Genomic DNA, 7,442 nt, shown 5'->3' on the forward strand with positions numbered 1-7,442 from the left:
GGCTTCGTTTGTTAATGAAAGTACTCAGGCCCGCCTTGGACAAACGTTCATTTTCAAGTTCTGCCCGCTCCGTTAACAATGTAACAATTAAATCGCTCGGCAGATGATAGGGCTGGCCGACACAATCAGCAGACGAGGCCTATAATCTCGTTTCGGATTTATAAATCATACCAAACACGTTTAAAATGAAGAAAATACAATACCAACGGTGTGGAGCTCCCGAAGAATGCAAAACATGCATGCTGCATTGTATCCTTTTTTCATTTTCACGAAGCACGGGCGGTCCTCCAGTATAATGGGGTAAAAACCAATATTTCTCCGCGGGTTTTACACCATGCCGAAAACATCGTGAATAATCCGCTTTTGTTGCGCTGGAAAAATCGGCATTTACGGTTCAAAGGGTGCTCACTGTCTGCCAGGCCAGACGCTACGTGGGTTTTGCTAGCCAGCCTTCGGGGACAGAGGCAGAGAAGAACGGATACCAAGTGAGATGTCCCCGGGAGGAGGACCCGCGTGTGCCCGTTGCCAGGAGGCGAGCCGTGGTAGCGATACTTTCCAGCTAGATGTGAAAAGGGGAACACTCACCTGGAATGCTAGCTTAATTTCCCCTTTTTCCTGAGCGACGAATTTACACCGCACAATTATCAAATCACAACATTTTCACGGTAACATTACAAAATAGGAATATGTCTCCCCCCCATTCGCCGGAGCTTTCCAGTGGTCCTACTCCATTACATCCCAGTCAAGATTTCCTGTCGTCGCTTCCCACCACCCCCCTGTTACTGCGAGATGGTTTAGTCGAATTCTAAGTAGCAATTCTAGGTCAGGTCTGTGTGCCAGTGAGAATGTTACTGTCGGACAGCCGAGAGAGACCACTGTCCATCTCCATGTGATATGGCAAACACTATAGAAGACATCTGAAAATAGAGAAGAAGGAAAAACACACTAAACTGTTTACGTGGGATTGTTTTGCCGAGTAAACTATAAAAGTAGTTACCTCGAACTTCCCTATATGAAAGAGCGTAGGCGTAGTTACGGAAGAGGATTAGGGCCACTGGAAAAAAATAAACGGGCACGTCTTTTTTTTTCTTTTCCACAATCCTGAGAAAAAAGTCAGAATTCTGACTTTAATCCCGCAAATCTGAGAAAAAAAAGTCTGAATTCTGATTCTGAGATTAAAATCAGAATTCGGAGGGGAAAAAAGTCGGAGTTCTGGAAAACACAAAAAAAGACGTGCCCGCTTTTTCCCCAGTGGCCCTAATTCTCTTCCATGCGCGGTAGATAAGCATCAAACTTTTGAAACTTTTTCACAGCACATTCTTTCTGTTTTCGTTTTATTCAAAGTTGATACACCCCTCCTACAAAAGACACATGGTGTCAGCAGCTGAAACGGTTAATCGAATCTATATAAAATCAATCAGCAGCTATTTTGTCTAGACATCTTTTGGGGGGGGGGGGGGGGAGTGCAAGTTAACAAGAGCTTGTTGCTTCTGTCCTATGTGAACAGAAAAACTTAAGGCTTTAGGAATTTCGTAGCTTTGTGTTTCTGTCTCTGATATGCTTGAGGAGGATTGTCAAACATAAGGCCCGGGGGCCAGAATCGGCCGGGAAAGACTGCAATTTAGTCCAGTGGATGATTTTGGAAATTGTGGGGGAGGGCATGCGTTTTAGACTCTTAACTGTATTTTAATAGGTTTTACAGCTTTTGGTAATGATAAAGACTTTCCCCATCACCATTCATATTACACCAAAGTAATAAAGTAATTATTATGCAAATAAATGACCGAAACAGTTTTGCTTTTTCACTAGCTACTAAGTAAATTTGAGGTTTTTACAGTGGGCCCATAGTTAAAAAGAGAGCGAGAGAGAAGGGGGAGAGAGAAAGTCTGATGATTAACAAAACCTTTTCACTTTATAATTACAGAACCGTCTGGGCAATGAGCTGCCAGGACTATTTCTACAATTTTACATATTTATTTCTTATCATTTAAGCCCAAAGAGTTGTGCTAACAGATCTTTTTGTTTACCACAGCAGCACTTCTTTATCATATAAGAAAAACTGAGACATACTGTTAAAATTTCACCATTTTTCTAATTATATTACAATATCTGAGAGATCAAAGTGGACTGTAAGTGGAGCCAATTTCCCCAGACATCACTAGTCTAGATCATCTATTTACCTTGATGAAGTTTAGTATTACATTTGTTAAAAAATAAAAATAAAAAATCTTGTTTTATGAATGGGTGCATTTATATTAAACAGCTGTATTTATATTAAAAGGAGAAACTCAGGGTTTTTTTTTTTTAAATCAACATAGTGAAGCCTTTTAGTTCACAAATACCAACAACATGGATCTTAAACTTCCAATTATGCATGCATCTTTTCTTTGACTGCATCCTGTTGGGGAAATGTATTTGAACATCCATACAATTTGCAGCAGAAGCTTTCTTTCATAACATTTAATCCCTAAACCCAAGCTAAAGTTGATAAACATCTAGGTTTATGTCATCATATAGAAGAGGACATATAATATCTTTTAATACCACAGTGTTAAACTCGGTGGTTTTAGAAAACTAATGGTCCAGCACTCCATTAGAGGCACTTGTCACATGGTTGGATAGTTTCACAGACCTTCCCCATCTATACCTTTCCAGCGCTGAAACATTTGGTGGGGGCAGTGTCTGATCATTTTTGTAAGTTTCCTAAAATGTGAAAGTTAGCAGGGTTTCAGTTTCATGTAAAGATACACCCATCCTGCCCTATTAACACACGCACATGAACATCCTGGTTCATGTGTGGATATACACATATACATACACATATACCTGTATAATTGTGCAGTATTAGTTTCAGGTTTACAGCGCTGTGCAAAAGTTTTGTATTGCCCCTCATTTATAGAGCTTTTACCCACCAAGGAGCCAGATTTTCTTGTAATTTTCAAATGTGGTCTTGAGCAATAGTTCTCCAGGCTTTCTAGAGGTCTTTTTTTTTTGGGACATTGGCTTTCCTTCCGCACCCATTTTTAGAACCCAAATTGTATCTTTAGGCACTTTGTTACTAGAAGCCTGTTGCATAAAACAAGTACATACATTTGTACATAATTTGTTCCCATTTCTTTAGCACAAAATAGGCATATTATTTTTGGCATCAAGAAGGTGATTCCCAGAGAGTTATTAGTTGAAAACTTGGCATATATCAGCATGGCATTCAGTGTGTCCTTAAAAAATCTGAGTAAACTGGAAAAATGGAAGACGACAGAAGAAGCAGCAGACATAGAAAATAATATCCAAGAAAAATTACAGCAGATGAACAGTATCTGAAAGTCATGTCCTTAAGAAACAGGAAAAATCCAGTACTGTCTCAGGACCTGAAAGATGCAGTCCCAGCCGAAGGGTGGCTGTTGAGAAGCCATTCTTAAGGAAAAGGATCAAGTATGCCAAATTACACAAGAACTGGACTGAAAACCAGTAGCATCAGGTCCTATGGAGTGATGACTCCAAATCTGAAAAATGTGTTTCTAATTGGGTTTCCTTACAGAAGAGGCCAGAAGAGATACAAGAAGTTGGTTACTGTATATGTGTATAGTGCATATATCTATTTACCAAAAGGCTTTGTGGGGGTGTTGATTTGTAAGTCTTAAAACACCTTTAATTTCTTTGTAGTCAATATTTAAAGTCACTATTTAGTTTGACAGCATTTAATCTTCAACACATAATCATTGTCAGTGTTTTTCTCTCCCGGTATGATTTTACTGCATTGACAGTATGCTTGGGATCATTGTCATGCTGAAAAATGAAGCCCCGGCCAATTAGTCTGTCCAGATGATATTGGGCGATGGATCAAAATTTGATGGTGCTTTTTGATGGTAATTCCATTAATGCTGACAAATCCCCAACACCACTGGCTGAAATATCAGTGGTGTTGGGGATCCTTGTTTTACAGATGACTGTAGACACTTTCTCCTTATCTCCTCTGTACATGATGACGATGACTTGAGCCAAAAGTTAAAAATTTGGATTCATCACTCTATAAGACCTGTTGCTACAGTGTTTTACTCCAATTCTCGTGTAATTTGCTGTACCACAAGCTTTTCTACCTCGAGACTTTTGCGCAATGCTGTATGTAGAGATATTTGTCATATTTTGCCCATTACATTAAAATTATTTGAAGATTTTTACCACTGATGGTGCACTTCTGCAAATTTAGTATTTACTAAAAAAAAGACTAATCTAATCACTGTTCTTTTCTCAAACATATTACTACGTTTATCTCTTAACCTGGGGTTGTTCACTAGTTCTCATGATAAGCTAATGGCATTAAAAATAGAGAGATGCTACTTGATAGATAAAATTATGTTGAGCTAAAGTGTACACACACACACACACAAAAGCTCTCACACACACACATACACATTCATCATAGAGTGACTATCACAAGCCTCAGAGGAAGAGTGAAACATTAAGGACAAGCGATGTGAGAGTGGTCCTTCTCAATATTTAATCAAGATACATTTCAAATCTAACCCAGATGTATAATCAAGACAACTGGGGATTGAATGAATTGGTGTTTAAGTGCACACATTATTAGCTAGCCTTATGGTGTGTGTGGTTGTGTGCGCAGCCACGTGCGTGTGCATTTGGTTTTCTCTCTTTGCTCAAACTGATTTAGATTCTCAAAGTGAAGATGTTCTTGCAAAGTGGAAGCTTTCCTCTTCAAAAGATGTTTTATGGGTGAGGGCTCAGTTTCTTGTGCATGACGGTATAAGCGTATCGTGTACATGTTAGAAGTGGGCGTGTACTCTGCTTTTAAAAATAAGTGGCGTGTCACTAAATTTGAGTTGACACCAGGGACTCCTTTGCTCAAAAGCCTCAAAATATCAAAATACCGGGATAGCAGCTCACTGTAACAGCAGACTTGCTGTCAGTGTTGGGGAGTAACGGAATACATGTACTGGCCTTACATATTTAAAATACAAAATATGAGTAACTGTATTTCATTAGAGCAACTGTTTAAATAGGTCATAATTAAATAAAGTTACTTAGTTGAAATAAATGGATTACACAGCAGTCATTTCCTGTTTCATATGTTAGGCTATCCCCCGCACTAATTTTGATAATTAAACGCATTGCCGGAAACCCAAACAAAACATGCAATAAGAGGCTGTAAATGTAAGCATCCTGTTAATGTTGGTGTACAGTAAATATATTGTCTATTCAGGGAGATTTGGGTTAACAGCCAATTGGTAGAGAAAAAGAAACAAGAAGTTGCAGGATGTGATTGCTACCTTCATGCAGTTGTAAAAAGCTTGACAATGCATTAAGTAATCCAAAGTATTCAGAATATGTTGCTCACATTGAGTAACTTAACGGAATATGTTACAAACTACATTTTGGGGCATGTATTCTTTTTAAAAGTAACCTTCCCAACACTGAACTTACAGTGCTCAAAAAGATGTTTTGTGCACCATAACTAACCATTTTTTCTGTTGTTTACATTTTAAAAATGTAGAAAATCAGAATTTCCGAAAGCTCAAGCTGAAGCCTCAAAACCCAACAAAAATCAATCGCAGACAAGAGGAGAGAACATCAAATCCTTCCATTTTTGAAAACAGTTCATATGGACTATATCTTTGTGTGTATAAGAAGTAGTTGTTTGGTTTCTACGTTGGCTCTTTCTTTACTTCTTTCCCTGTAGGTACCATATGCCTCTCCACATTAAGCAAACATGGATGTGGAGTGCCAGCTAGATGGAAGCCTTTTACGGCTCTGAATACTGTGCAGAAACATTCTGTAAGAGGGACACAAAAATCACGGGATGAGAGCTGCATATTTGTGACTTTTGACAAGCAAGCCATGGCTACGTCGGACATGTTCATGCATGCTAGCACAGATCAGTGACACACCACAAAGCTGTGTCTCTTCCTGTCTCTCTGTCTCTCTCTCTCACACACAGACACACACACACATAAACACACACCTACACTGCCTCTCTCTGTGGTTCTGTGTGTGACTGTGTAAGCATGTGGGTGTGCAAGTGTGTATGATAAACCCCACTGGTGGAGTAACAGTAGACTGGCAGTATTCCCAGAATGGGTTGCATTAGACATGCACACTAGCAAAGCTCTTCAGGTCGATGTTCTGGCCCTCCAACACTGCAACTCTCTGGCATGACTAACCCAGACTGCTTTGGAAGCGGGAGAAGAAAATCCAGATCTCGTCCTGTGCTACCTTAATAGAAGAGGGGAAAAACTGAATCGCATTTATTCCACTGTGTGTGCACGGCTATCTGCCTGCATGCACAGGCGTGCATGCATCATCTGTGTGTGTTTAAGCAGGACACCAACATTGACTGTTCACTTATCATATTACCATCTGCATTATTTAAAGCTTCGATAAACGCTCTTATGCTGGGGAGACACACAGACAGAAAGGATGAAGTAGTCGGTCAGAGGTGCATTACACTTAATGGATGAAGACAGTAACTGTGACAAATTAACACAAAGAACATTAACAAATCTGTAAAATGGATCGACAGAGAGCAGTGGTTGTGGGAAGAACGGGAGGTTGGGGAATGGCTTTGCCTATCCGCGGGGCTCCTGTGTTGGCTGACAGCAGGAGAAACTGGTTGCATTTGGGTTGGTTCATTAACAGGTTTGGCTGTGAGGCCAAGGAAACTAAGGACTGGATGGCTTATCAAAATACTGAGACAGTGAGCTCACTCACACAGCAGTGAGGTCACTTACCAGAGTGTGGCAGCCTGACCAATCATCAGTCAGCCTATTATCGTGGTATGCAGTGTTGCTATGAGTAACAGAGACAAGCACTGCCTTAGGGATCCCTAATGATGGCTGATGTGCTGAGATGCTACCACTTGGTCTGTTCTCTTTTCCTCACTTCTGCCACCTGTCCATCTCCTCTCCACACACTCTTGCATTTCTCTCTGCTCTTTTCCCGCTTGAACTTGAGGACAGAATTTTTTTTCGAGTCGAACTTTCCATATTTCAGCTCGTTTTCTCCCTTCTGCCCTGCTGTCTGTCCCCCTCCTCCCTGTGTTTACTGTCCCCTGCAGCAGTGTTTTCCAACTCTTCCCCATGGCAGGTTAGTGTAAACAAGCTGGAGGACCGAAACAATGTTAATTAACTAATCATTAATGAGTCGAGGCAGACCCCGGAGATGTAAGCAGTTGCCCACCCACCTGCGTCTCACCATTTCACTAACTGGACTGTTAATGACTAATCAGAGGCGAGAGCGATTACATCGCCTCCTAACGAGAAAGATTTATGATTGCGCGAGTCTATTATGCTTACATGGCGGAGGCCTTTACTGTGACGACAAGGAAACAAACTCAGACTGTGCTGCAAGATCAGATCTTATACTTATGTAAAGTGCCGATTTCAAATCCCACATTTCAAATCTTTCAGGTGCTTGTTGTAAATACTTTG

At 40.4% G+C, this 7,442-nt stretch overlaps 1 protein-coding gene across 2 annotated transcripts in view; it reads right to left on the minus strand.

The window, feature by feature from the left end:
• bcl9 (BCL9 transcription coactivator) overlaps positions 1-775 on the minus strand; it is a 30,093-nt gene extending 29,318 nt beyond the window's left edge. Inside the window, exon 1 of one of the 2 annotated variants that reach the window (XM_004557883.3) lies at positions 586-775. The gene's annotated coding sequence lies outside the window, so the exon portion shown is untranslated. Of the gene's footprint in view, positions 1-203; positions 546-585 lie in introns of those variants that run through there. The other variant, XM_004557882.3, reaches the window with a different exon arrangement.
• Between the last annotated feature and the right edge of the window lie 6,667 nt (positions 776-7,442).

Source organism: Maylandia zebra, linkage group LG16 (genome assembly GCF_041146795.1).
Source record: "Maylandia zebra isolate NMK-2024a linkage group LG16, Mzebra_GT3a, whole genome shotgun sequence".
Classification (NCBI taxonomy): Eukaryota; Metazoa; Chordata; class Actinopteri; order Cichliformes; family Cichlidae; genus Maylandia; species Maylandia zebra.